The following is a 12,059-nucleotide window of genomic DNA, read 5'->3' as shown; positions in this document are numbered from 1 at the left end:
CCAGATAATCATCCGGCTCTTTGTAAAGGTGTTAATCAGCACAGCAGTCATTGCTCTAACTTAAGAGTCGAGTTTCTCATAACCACGACTGCATGAAGGCAAGCAATCCCCTGAAATCTCTGGTTTTGCCTGAGGCTTTTTAATTTAATACTCACGTCCTTTAGTTCTGTGTTCACACTCCAAGTTAAATAACATTACTGTACTTGCATCAATGTATCCATTCCTCTTTCATTATTCGGAAACATCTCCTCTCCGTCTCATTTTTTCTAATGAAAAGGAATTCCGTTTTCTCTTTTGTGCGAGTCCTGAATTCGTAATTTGAAGCCCGTGGTCCTGGAAACATTCCCCGTCACTCCTGTCCGAATCATCTGCAATGTACCAGTGCCTTGTCAAAGTAGGGTGGCCAGTAGGTCACACAACGAGCGGAGGTGGAGGGGGGCAGAGGAGGAAGAATTGCTCTAGTCCCTAAGAGTAACGACGCCCTAAATGTCTTCAAATAGAATCAAAGGGTGCAGGCCTGATACGTTTGTCTCTTCTCCACAGATGCACCGTTTTCTGTTTTAATTCAGATTTCCAGCATTTTGCTCAGCTAGAATGGGAACAATTTTAGCATAACCCACCAACAACAACAACAACTTGTATTTATATAGCGCCTTTAACATAGTAAAACATCCCAAGGCGCTTCACAGGAGTGTTAAAAGACAAAACAAATAAATTTGACATCGAGCCACATAAGTAGAAATTAGCGCAGGTGGCCAAAAGCTTGGTTTTAAGGAGCGTCTTGAAGGAGGAAAGAGGGGTAGAGAGGCGGAGGGGTTTAGGGAGGGAGTTCCAGAGCTTGGGGCCTATGCAACAGAAGACACGGCCACCGATGGTGGAGCGATTATAATCAGGGATGCTCAAGAGGGGCAAAATTAGAGCAGCGCAGACATCTCGGGGGGGTTGTGGGGCTGAGGAGATTACAGAGATAGGGAGGGGCGAGGGCCATGGAGGGATTTGAAAACAAGGATGAGAATTTTGAATTCGTGGCGTTGCCTTAACTGATCAGAAAGGTGCGTGTTCATTTCGGATGACGGACACCACGGCTGTTCTTTCCCTTCGAAGCTCCCTTCAACAGGGAAAAATGCAAAGCCTTCTCCCGTTGAAATGCAGCCATCATTCTTATTGAGCCATGCTCCCTTCAAAATACACATGCTTCACATTCCAACGTGAGAAAAGCATACATCTATATCTAAATAAAAATACCATCGGCCATTCCTGAGCCCATCCACTTAATTGGTGACATATCCATTTCAATATCATCGATCCATCTCATAGTCATCATTCGGCCACATAGCTTGATGTTATCAGTAAATCTCATAACATTGAATGTACCTTCCTTTATCTGTCGATCAATCTAATAAAAGTCTCGCATCTCGCAAGCCCATGGGACCTCAGAAGTGTGATGCAGGCAAAGTATGTTTCACACTTGAGCATCTCAAGTATCATTTTCATAAAATACCAATGGTCTTGTCATTATGAAGCACTGTCGACTCTCACGGTGAGCAACGCTGAGGGAGGTTCACTTGTGAATCTTATGAACAGCAGGGAGACCCAGACCGGAGCCCTGTGCTCGCTGACCTACATTTGTTCCCGGTCCAACAACGCCTCGATTTAAAATTCTCATTGTTTTCAAATCCCTCCGTGGTCTCACCCCTCCCTAACTCTGTAACCTCCGACAGCCCCCCGAGATCTCTGCGCCCTTCCAATTCTGGCCTCTTGCTCATGCCCTGATTTTCATCGCTCCACCATCGGTGGCCGTGCCTTCTGTTGCCTGGGCCCCAAGCTCTGGAACTCCCTCCCTAAACCTCTCCGCTTCTCTCTCCTCCTTTAAGACGCTCCTTAAAATCAACCATTTGACCAAGCCTTTGATCGCCTGCCCTAATATCTCGTTGTGCGGCTCGGCGTCAAACTTTGACTGATTACACCCCTGTGAAGCAGCTTGGGACGTTTTACTATGTTAAAGGCTCTGTATAACAACAACATGTATTTATATAGCGTCTTTAGCATAGTGAAACATCCCAAGGCGCTTCACACGAGTATTATGCGTTAAAAATTTGACACCGAGCTGCATAAGTAGAAATTAGTGCAGGTGAGCAAAAGCCTGATCAAAGAGGTAGGTTTTAAGGAGTGTCTTAAAGGAGGAGAGAGAGGTAGAGAGGTTTAGGCAGGGAGTTCCAGAGCTTAGGGCCCAGGCAACAGAAGGCACGGCCACCGATGGTGGAGCGGTTACAATCAGGGATGCTCAAGAGGGCAGAATTAGAGGAGCGCAGACATCTCGGGGGGGGGGGGGGGGGTTGTGGGGCTGGAGGAGATTACAGAGATAGGGAGGGGCGAGGGCCATGGAGGGATTTGAAAATAAGGATGAGAATTTTGAAATAGAGGCGTTGCTTAACCGGATGCCAATGTAGGTCAGCGAGCACAGAGGGTGATGGGTGAGCGAGACTTGGTGCGAGTTAGGACACAGGGCAGCGAGCACAGGGGGTGATGTGTGAGCGGGACTTGGTGCGAGTTAGGACACGGGGCAGCGAGCACAGGGGGTGATGTGTGAGCGGGACTTGGTGCGAGTTAGGACACGGGGCAGCGAGCACAGGGGGTGATGTGTGAGCGGGACTCGGTGCGAGTTAGGACACGGGGCAGCGAGCACAGGGGGTGATGTGTGAGCGGGACTTGGTGCGAGTTAGGACACGGGGCAGCGAGCACAGTGGGTGATGGGTGAGCGGGACTTGGTGCGAGTTAGGACACAGGGCAGCCGAATTTTGGATCACCTCTAGTTTACATAGGGTAGAATGTGGGAGGCCGGCCAGGAGTATGTTGGAATAGTCAATAAATACAAAATGTTGTGTGTACCTTCTGTTTATAGGGATTCTGATTTGGCATTGAGAAGGTTAAAGTGACTTTGTGAATGAAATCTTACCCATGTAATATTTAACACACTGGTCATGGGTTGATGGAAATACACTAGTCTGAGGATTGCAGGATTTAATTCAAAGAGGCCTGACATTTTCTGATGTGTTATCTGTGTTATGAGGAGACTGCAACTGACCTCCGTTGTCTCCAGGCTTAGATTACATACGAATTAAAGGGATCAGTCTCGCCAACAGCTGCCCTGACACGATTATAGACAAGGAGATACATTTGTTTTCCACACAGCAATGACGTAAAGGCTATGGAGCCAGCTGTGGTACAAGATGGTAATGGTGATTATGTGACGGGTTCCAGAGACTGTCAGAGACTTGTATCTAAACTGTGGTTCTGGCAGGTCTCTCACGGCAGAGAATGCACGACCTGAGAAGTACATGAACTGCTCCTGATAAAGGGATAAGCTGCAGAATTGTGGCAATGGCGTAGCATAATATAACTCATGACCCCACTGACTCAACAGGGTCACACAGTGAGTAGCTGAGTGCAAGATTCCAGCTCAATCTCCAGTCTGTGCGGAGTGAGCTGGTCTCCACTGGTTGGGGAGGGGGCGGAGATTGGTGTTTAGAGAAATTACAATCAATCTTTGTGCCCCTGAGTTAGAGAGAGGGAAACATAGAGAGAAGGACCATGTGATTGTTTGCCAGTGGGCGGGGGTTTGTGTGTTTGTGTATGTATGTGTGTGTGTTTGCGTGCATGTGTTTGTGTTTACATGTATGTGTGTTTACATTGTTTGTGTTTACGTGTAATTGTTTGTGTTTACGGTGTGTGTGTGTTTGCACGTACGTGTATGTGTTTGTGTTTACATGTGTGTATGTTTGCGCGAGCGTGTGTGCGTGTTTACATGTGTGTGTATGTTTGCGCGAGCGTGTGTGTGTGTTTACATGTGTGTGTGTTTGCGCGAGCGTGTATGTGTTTGTGTTTACATGTGTGTATGTTTGCGCGAGCGTGTGTGTGTTTACGTGTGTGTGTTTGCGTGAGTGTGTATGTGTTTGTGTTTACATGTATGTGTATGTTTGCGCACGTGTGTATGTGTTTGTGGTTACGTGTGTGTGTGTGCATGTGTTTGTGTTTGCGTGTGTGTGTTTTTGTTTACATGTGTGTCTATGTTTGTGCACGTATGTATGTGTGTCTATGTGAGTTTAGTCACGAGCTGCCCATAAATAAAAAGCCTGACTTTCTGAGCTCACACATGACTATTGGACGAGGTACTGGAAATTAACTGGTTCTTTTCCAACTATATCTGAACAAGGAGTCCACACCTTGAGGAATGAGGGGGAGGGAAGGGAAGGAATTTGATGAGGGAGCAAAATAATTTTTACGCAGCGAGTTGTGATGATTGGGAATGCACTGCCTGAAAGGGAGGTGGAAGCGGATTCAGTAGCAACTTTCAAAAGGGAATTGGATAAATATATGAAAAGGAAAAATTGTCAGGGCTGTGGGGAACGAGCAGGGGGGAGTGTGATTAATTGGATCGCTCTTTCAAAGAGCCGGCACAGGCTCGATAGGCCGAACACCTTCCTTCTGTGCTGTAATATTCGATACTTATGTAACCAGCTACCATAGCAATCAAATGATAAAACTTTCAGAGGGGAAAGTTATATTTAGCTGCTGTCGCCAATATAAAAGGAAGGAAAACTTGGAATAATATAGCACCTTTCACGACCACTCAAAGCGCTTTACAGTCAAAGAAACTCTTTTGGAGTGCAGTCACTGTTGTAATGTTGTACTGTAACATGATTTTCAGTTGTGAAGTCGTCATGTAAATATAAATCGTTTATTAGATGCCAGCTAACCAGACCATTGAGCCTGCAGTACGAGTAGGTGATTTATTACTGGTCCGAAGCGGAGCGGGCAGGGAAGTGGAGCTGAATCCATGATCAGATCAGCCATGATCTTATTGAATGGTGGCGCAGGCTCGAGGGGCCAAATGGCCGACTCCTGCTCCTTTTAGCCAACTGTATTTGCACGGCCAATATCATAAAGTTGTAAATATCTCTGCATACTCTGCCCACAGTTTGTGTTTATGGCACACTGGCAGAGATTTTAAGAGGCGTTTTCCTTTGGTGCTAATGTCCCGGCTAACACCTCCCCACAGCCCCGCTCACAGTAAAGCTTCTCGCCACATTTATAGTTCCCGCGTGAAGATCCACACTTTCATTTTAAAATACGTTCAAACTTTGTTGATTTTTTTTCCAAAGACAAACATCCAAATGCAGATGCAACAGCGCTGGCAGAGAGCGTGTAATGTATGCACCTGTGAGTATGCCCGAAGATTTGTAGAGCTGTTAATACTAAAATTGGAATGATACAGAGAAGATCAGCATGGGCCTCTGCGCAAGGATGACACGCAAATTTGTGAAGCGTTCCATATTTGATACTTATTACATCCGAGCCAGGGTGTCCCTGGAGATGGAGCACACGGTGTCCACCGGTACGCTCGCGGCCTTCACGAGAGGTGGGCGCCGGAGGGACTGGAGTGCATCACCCCTGGCAACCAAATTTTAATTTGAACCAGTTGACGGTTTTAGTGCCCCCACTTTAACTAGGGGGCACGTGAATTACTTGATTATTTGATTTACAGGTGCCACTTAAAATAGTTGTAGAGCTGTTGAGTTGGGAGTGGCTTAGCCAGTCACGTGATGATCAAAAGACTCAATAAAACCCCAGCCAGTTGGATTCGGGGGATCCACGATGAGGCAGGTGGTTGTGAGCCCGGTGGATGAACTGGTAATGTGTAGTGTGATTGTTAAACCTTTTGCTAATAAACCAACTAGTTCTTAATAGCAATGTGTTGCTATGAATCCTTGAGCGAAGAACCCGTGAAGCAAATACATTGCCGAGCGAAATCGAGGAAAGAAGCCAGCAAGTGTATCAGCAGCCTGTGCCGCTCACACCCTGCGCTGGTGAGGTTCCGACAAAAACAAAGGAAAGAAAGTAACACCTTTAGTCAGCTGCAGAGCAGAATCATACAGCACAGCGGGAGGGCCATTTGGCCCACCATGCCTGTGCTGCCTCTTAGAAAGAGCAATCCAATTAGTCCCACTCCCCCCCCCCCTCTCCCCCCGCCCCCCCAAGCCCTGTCACGTATTCTTTTTCAAGTATTTGTTCAATTCCCTTGCGAAAGTTCCGATTGAAGCTGCTTCCTCTGCCCTTTCAGGCAGCGCGTTGCAGGTCATAACCACTTGCTGTTTCCTCCTTTCTCCTCTGCTTCCTTTGCCAAATACCTTCAGTCTGTGTCCTCTGGTTACCGACCAGCAATTCGTGATTCCTGGGTCTGAAATTCCCGAGGAGGCAAAGGCAGCTCCCAAGAAGGTTGCCGAGAAAGTTGTGATTAAAGAAAAAAAGAAAAGGAGGATTTGCATTTATATCATCGTCATCATCGGCAGGGCCTCGGAATCGAGGAAGACTTGCTTCCACTCCCAAAGTGAGTTCTCTGGTGGCTGAACAGTCCGATACGAGAGCCACAGACCCTGTCACAGGTGGGACAGACATTTGTCGAGGGAAGGGGTGGGTGGGGCTGGTTTGCCGCGCGCTCCTTCCGCTGCCTGGGCTTGGCCTCTTCATGCTCTTTGCACTTTCTCCACCTCGAGCAGTCTTTGGCCAGGGACTCCCAGGTGTCAGTGGTGATGTCGCACTTTACCAGGGAGGCTTTGAGGGTGTCCTTGTAACATTTCTGCTGCCCACCTTTGGCTCGTTTACCATGAAGGAGCTCCGCATAAAGCATTTGCTTAGGGAGTCTCGTGTCTGGCGTGCGAACTATGTGGCCTGCCCAGCGAAGCTGATCGAGTGTGGTCAGTGCTTCAATACTGGGGATGTTAGTCTGGACGAGGACACTGATGTTGATGCACCTGTCCTCCCAGGGGATTTGCAGGATCTTGCGGAGACATCGTTGGTGATATATCGCCAGCGATTTGAGGTGCCTTCTATACATCGTCCATGCCTCTGATCCATACAGAAGGGCGGGTATTATGACAGCCCTGTAGACCATGAGCTTGGTGGTAGATTTGAGGGACTGGTCTTCAAACACTCTTTTCCTCAGAAGGCTGCACTGGCGCACTGGAGGTGATGTTGGATAGCGCCTTTCACGACCAATGGACGTCTCAAAGCATTTTAAAGCGAATCAAGTACTTTTGGAGTGTAGTCGCTGTTGTAATGTAGGAAACGTGGCAGCCAATTTGTGCACAGTAAGCTCCCACACACAGCAATGTGATAATGACCAGATAATCTGTTTTTTGTTGTGTTGATTGAGGGTTAAATGTTGGCCAGGACACCGGTGATAACTCTCCCTGATCTTCTTCGAAATAGTGCCATGCAATCTTTTACGCCCACTTGAGAGAGCAGACGGGGCCACGGTTTAACGTCTCATCCGAAAGACGGCACCTCCGGCAGGGCAACGCTCCCTCAGCACTGCACTGGGTGTGTTAGTCTAGATTTTTTGTGCTCAAGTTCCTGGAGTGGGACTCGAACCCACAACCTTCTGACTCAGAGGCGAGAGAGAGCTGTCCACTGAGCCACAGCTGACAGCTTATCCCATAATGCACGGGTTGTAATTCTCCTCTCTGCATTTTTGAGTAGAGGTCTCCTTTAAGAGGTGGGTGAGGCTCCTTCTTCAGGCACTTGAGTGGGCGGCTCTTAATTTGCATATCTGCGTAGGAGGCTGTTCTTTGTGCATGTGAATGTGTTAAATCGTTTTCCATGACTTGAATGGCAATGAAAATCAGGAGAAAAAAAGGACTTGGATTTGTATAGCATCTTTCACGACCACCGGATGTCTCAAAGCACTTTACAGCCAATGAAGTACTTTTGGAGTGTGGTCACTGTTGTAATGTGGGGAACGCGGCAGCCACTTTGCGCACAGCAAGCTCCCACAAACAGCAATGTGATAATGAGCAAATTATTAATGATGTTGGTTGAGGGATGAATATTGACCAGTATACCAGGGATAAATTCCCTGCTCTTATTCGAGATAGTGCCTCAGTAGTCTTCCATGTCAGGAACCGCTCATTTCCACCAGTCTTAGCTGCACCTCATCTCTCTCTCATTCTAACTTACTTCTGAGGCGGTCCCTCGAAGCGAGGATGACTTGCTTCCACGCCAAAAAGGGATGAGTTCACAGGTGTTTCAATGAAGGACCTGATATTCCAGATCCCGAACTACATCCTGAAGGGTGGAAGATGCCTGTGGGTGGATTTTTTTAACGTGGGGTGGCCGTTGCACACCAGCCACCACACGGGCTTGACAGAGCTAGGTCTTGGTCCAGTGGCAAGGGTTAACCAGGACGACTGGAGACCTACTCTACTGCACGGACCTAGTGCGCACACATATCGCACAGTGTGTGCTCGGCCCGTGCTGCCCCTGGGCCCTCGCCTCTTCTGGGCCCCGAACTCTCGCCTCTCCTGGGCCCCGATCATGTCGCTCCGCAGTCTCTCTCGCTGCTTCTTCGCCCCGACCTCGCCGCTCCTGCTGTATCTGCCCACGCTCCAATCACCGACCTGGGTTATGGTAACATCCAATCCAGTCGCCCTCTTCACTGCCGTCGCTCTCTTGGACCGGCTCGCGCTGTACCCTGCAGTGGCATGTCGTCACGCTGGTTCCAGGGCTGCCGCTCGCTGCTCCTTTTATGGCCCCAACCTGCCGCTGATCATTATCACGTTGGTAAATCTAACTTACGGCTAAATGCATGGCAAGCACAGATTCAGGAAATTTGGGGCGGCTAGCCCTCATATTCTATTCAAATTATTTGCTGGGGGAGCGGGATTTGGTGGAGTGTGTGAAGAGACAAATCAGGTTTCATAGAAACATAGAAAATAGGTGCAGGAGTAGGCCATTCGGCCTTTCGAGCCTGTACCGCCATTCAGTATGCTCATGGCTGATCATGCAACTTCAGTACCCCATTCCTGCTTTCTCTCCATACCCCTTGATCCCTTTAGCCATAAGGGCCACATCTAACTCCCTCTTGAATATATCCAATGAACTGCCCTCAACAACTTTCTGTGCTAGAGAATTCCACAGGTTCACAATTCTCTAAGTGAAAATGTTTATCCTCATCTCGGTTGTAAATGGCTTACCCCTTATTCTTGGACTGTGACCCCTGGTTCTGAACTTTCCCAACATCGGGAACATTCTTCCTGCATCTAACTTGTCCAATCCCGTCACAATTTTATATGTTTCTATGAGATCCCCTCTCATTCTTTTAAATTCCAGTGAATATAAGCCTAGCCAATCCAGTCTTTCTTCATATATCAGTCCTGCCATCCCGGGAATCAGTCTGGTGAACCTTCACTGCACTCCCTCAATAGCAAGAATGTCCTTCCTCAGATTAGGAGACCAAAATTGTACACAATATTTAAGGTGTGGTCTCACCAAGACCCTGTACAACTGCAGTAAGACCTCCCTGCTCCTATACTCAAATCCTCTCGCTATGAAGGCCAGCATGCCATTTGCTTCCTTTACTGCCTGCTGTACCTGCATGCCAACCTTCAATGACTGATGTACCATGACACCCAGGTCTCGTTGCACCTCCCCTTTTACTAATCTGTCACCATTCAGATAATAATCTGCCTTCCTGTTTTTACCACCAAAGTGGATAACCTCACATTTATCCACATTATACTGCATGTGCCATGCATTTGCCCACTCACCTAACCTGTCCAAGTCACCCTGCAGCCTCTTAGCATCCTCCTCACAGCTCACACTGCCACCCAGCTTAGTGTCCTCTGCAAACTTGGAGATATTACATTCAATTTCTTCGTCTAAATCATTAATGTATATTGTAAACAGCTGGGTCCCAGCACTGAACCTTGCGGTACCCCACTAGTCACTGCCTGCCATTCTGAAAAGGTCCCATTTATTCCCACTCTTTGCTTCCTGTCAGCCAACCAGTTCTTTATCCACGTCAATACATTACCCCCAATACCATGTGCCTTAAATTTTGCACACTAATCTCTTGTGTGGGACCTTGTCAAAAGCATTTTGAAAGTCCAAATATACCACATCCACTGGTTCTCCCTTATCCACTCTACTAGTTACATCCTCAAAAAATTCTAGAAGATTTGTCAAGCATGATTTTCCTTTCATAAATCCATGCTGACTTGGACCGATCCTGTCACTGCTTTCCAACTGCGCTGCTATTACATCTTTAATAATTGATTCCAACATTTTCCCCACCACCGATGTCAGGCTAACTGGTCTGTAATTCCCTGTTTTCTCTCTCCCTCCTTTTTAAAAAAATGGGATTACATTAGCTACCCTCCAATCCATAGGTACTGATCCAGAGTAAATGGAATTTTTGAAAATGACCACCAATGCATCTACTATTTCTCGGGCCACTTTCTTAAGTATCTGGGATGCAGACTATCAGACCCTGGGGATTTATCGGCATTCAATCCCATCAGTTTCCCGAACACCATTTCTGACGAATAAAGATTTCCCTTAGTTCCTCCTTCCTGCTAGACCGTCGGTCCCCTCGTATTTTCGGGAGGTTATTCGTGTCTTCCTTAGTGAAGACAGAACCAAAGTATTTGTTCAATTGGTCTGCCATTTCCTTGTTCCCCATTATGAATTCACCTAATTCTGACTGCAAAGGACCTACATTAGTCTTCACTAATCTTTTATCTTCACATATCTAGAGAAGCTTTTGCAGTCAGTTTTTATGTTCCTTGCAAGCATACTCTCATACTCTATTTCCCCCCTCCTAATTAAACCCTTAGACCCCCGCTGCTGAATTCTAAATTTCTCCCAGACCTCAGACTTGCTGCTTTTTCTGGCCAATTTATATGCCTTTTCCTTGGATTTAACACTATCCCTCATTTCCCTTGTTAGCCACGGTTGAGCCACCTATCCTGTTTTATTTTTACGCCAGACAGGGATGTACAATAGTTGTAATTCATCCATGTGATCTTTAAATGTCTGCCATTGCCTATCCACCGTCAACTCTTTAACTATCATTTGCCAGTCTATCCTAGCCAAATCATGTCTCATACCATCGAAGTTACCTTTCCTTAAGTTCAGGACTCTAGTCTCTGAATTAACTGTGTCACTCTCCATCTTAATGAAGAATTCTACCATATTATGGTCACTCTTCCCCAAGGGGCCACGCACGACCAGATTGCTGATTAATCCAGTCTAGGATGGCCAGCTCTCTAGTTGGTTCCTCGACATACTGGTCTAGAAAACCATCCCTTATACACTCCAGGAAATCCTCCTCCACAGTTTTGCTACAAGTTTGGTTAGCCCAATGAATATGTAGGTTAAAGTCACCCATGGTAACTGCTGCCCCATATTGCATGCGTCCCTAATTTCCTGTTTGATGCCATCCCCAACCTCCCTACTACTGTTTGGTGGTCTGTAACTTTTTTCTGCCCTTTGGTGTTTCGCAGCACTACCCATATAGATTCCACATCATCCAAGCTAATGTCCTTCCTTACTATTGTGATAACCTCCTCTTTAACCATTAACGCTACCCCACCTCCTTTTCCTTCCTGTCTATCCTTCCTGAATATTGAATACCCCTGGATGTTGAGTTCCCAGCCTTGGTTACCCTGGAGCCATGTCTCCGTAATCCCAATTACATCATATCCGTTGACAGCTATCTGCGCAGTTAATTCATCCGCCTTATTACGAATGCTCCTAGCATTGCGACTCAGAGCCTTCAGGCTTTTTTTTTTAACACTCTTTGTCCTTTTAGAATTATGTTGTACTATGGCCCTTTTTGATTTTTGCCCTTGATCTCTCTGCCCTCCAGTCTTGCTTTTCTCCTTCATACCATTTGCTTCTGTCCCCTTTCCCTCTGCCTCCCTGCATTGGTTCCCGTCCCCCTTCCATATTAGTTTAACCCCTCCCCAACAGCACTAGCAAACACTCCGCCTAGGACATCGGTTCCGGTTCTGCCCAGGTGCAGACCGTCTGGTTTGTACTGGTCCCACCTCCCCCAGAACCGTTTCCAATGCCCCAGGAATTTGAATCCCTCCTCCTTGCACCATTCCTCAAGCCACATATTCATCTGAACTATCCTGCTGTTTCTACTCTGACTAGCACGTGGCACTGGTAGCAATCCTGAGATTACTACCTTTGAGGTCCTACTTTTTAATTTAACT

General features: G+C 47.1%; 1 protein-coding gene and 1 non-coding gene across 11 annotated transcripts in view; both read left to right on the top strand.

The window, feature by feature from the left end:
* LOC139230043 (synaptotagmin-1-like) overlaps positions 1 to 12,059 on the top strand; it is a 383,490-nt gene that overhangs the window by 284,005 nt on the left and 87,426 nt on the right. The gene's annotated exons all lie outside the window — the stretch shown is intronic.
* LOC139230738 (U6 spliceosomal RNA) lies at positions 5,235 to 5,339 on the top strand. Its single transcript, XR_011587969.1, has one exon. It is a non-coding gene; the product is annotated as a U6 spliceosomal RNA (small nuclear RNA).

This window comes from Pristiophorus japonicus, chromosome 19 (genome assembly GCF_044704955.1).
Source record: "Pristiophorus japonicus isolate sPriJap1 chromosome 19, sPriJap1.hap1, whole genome shotgun sequence".
Taxonomy (NCBI): Eukaryota; Metazoa; Chordata; class Chondrichthyes; family Pristiophoridae; genus Pristiophorus; species Pristiophorus japonicus.
Note: the sequence above shows the minus strand (reverse complement) of the source record. Positions and strands in the feature narration are given on the sequence as shown.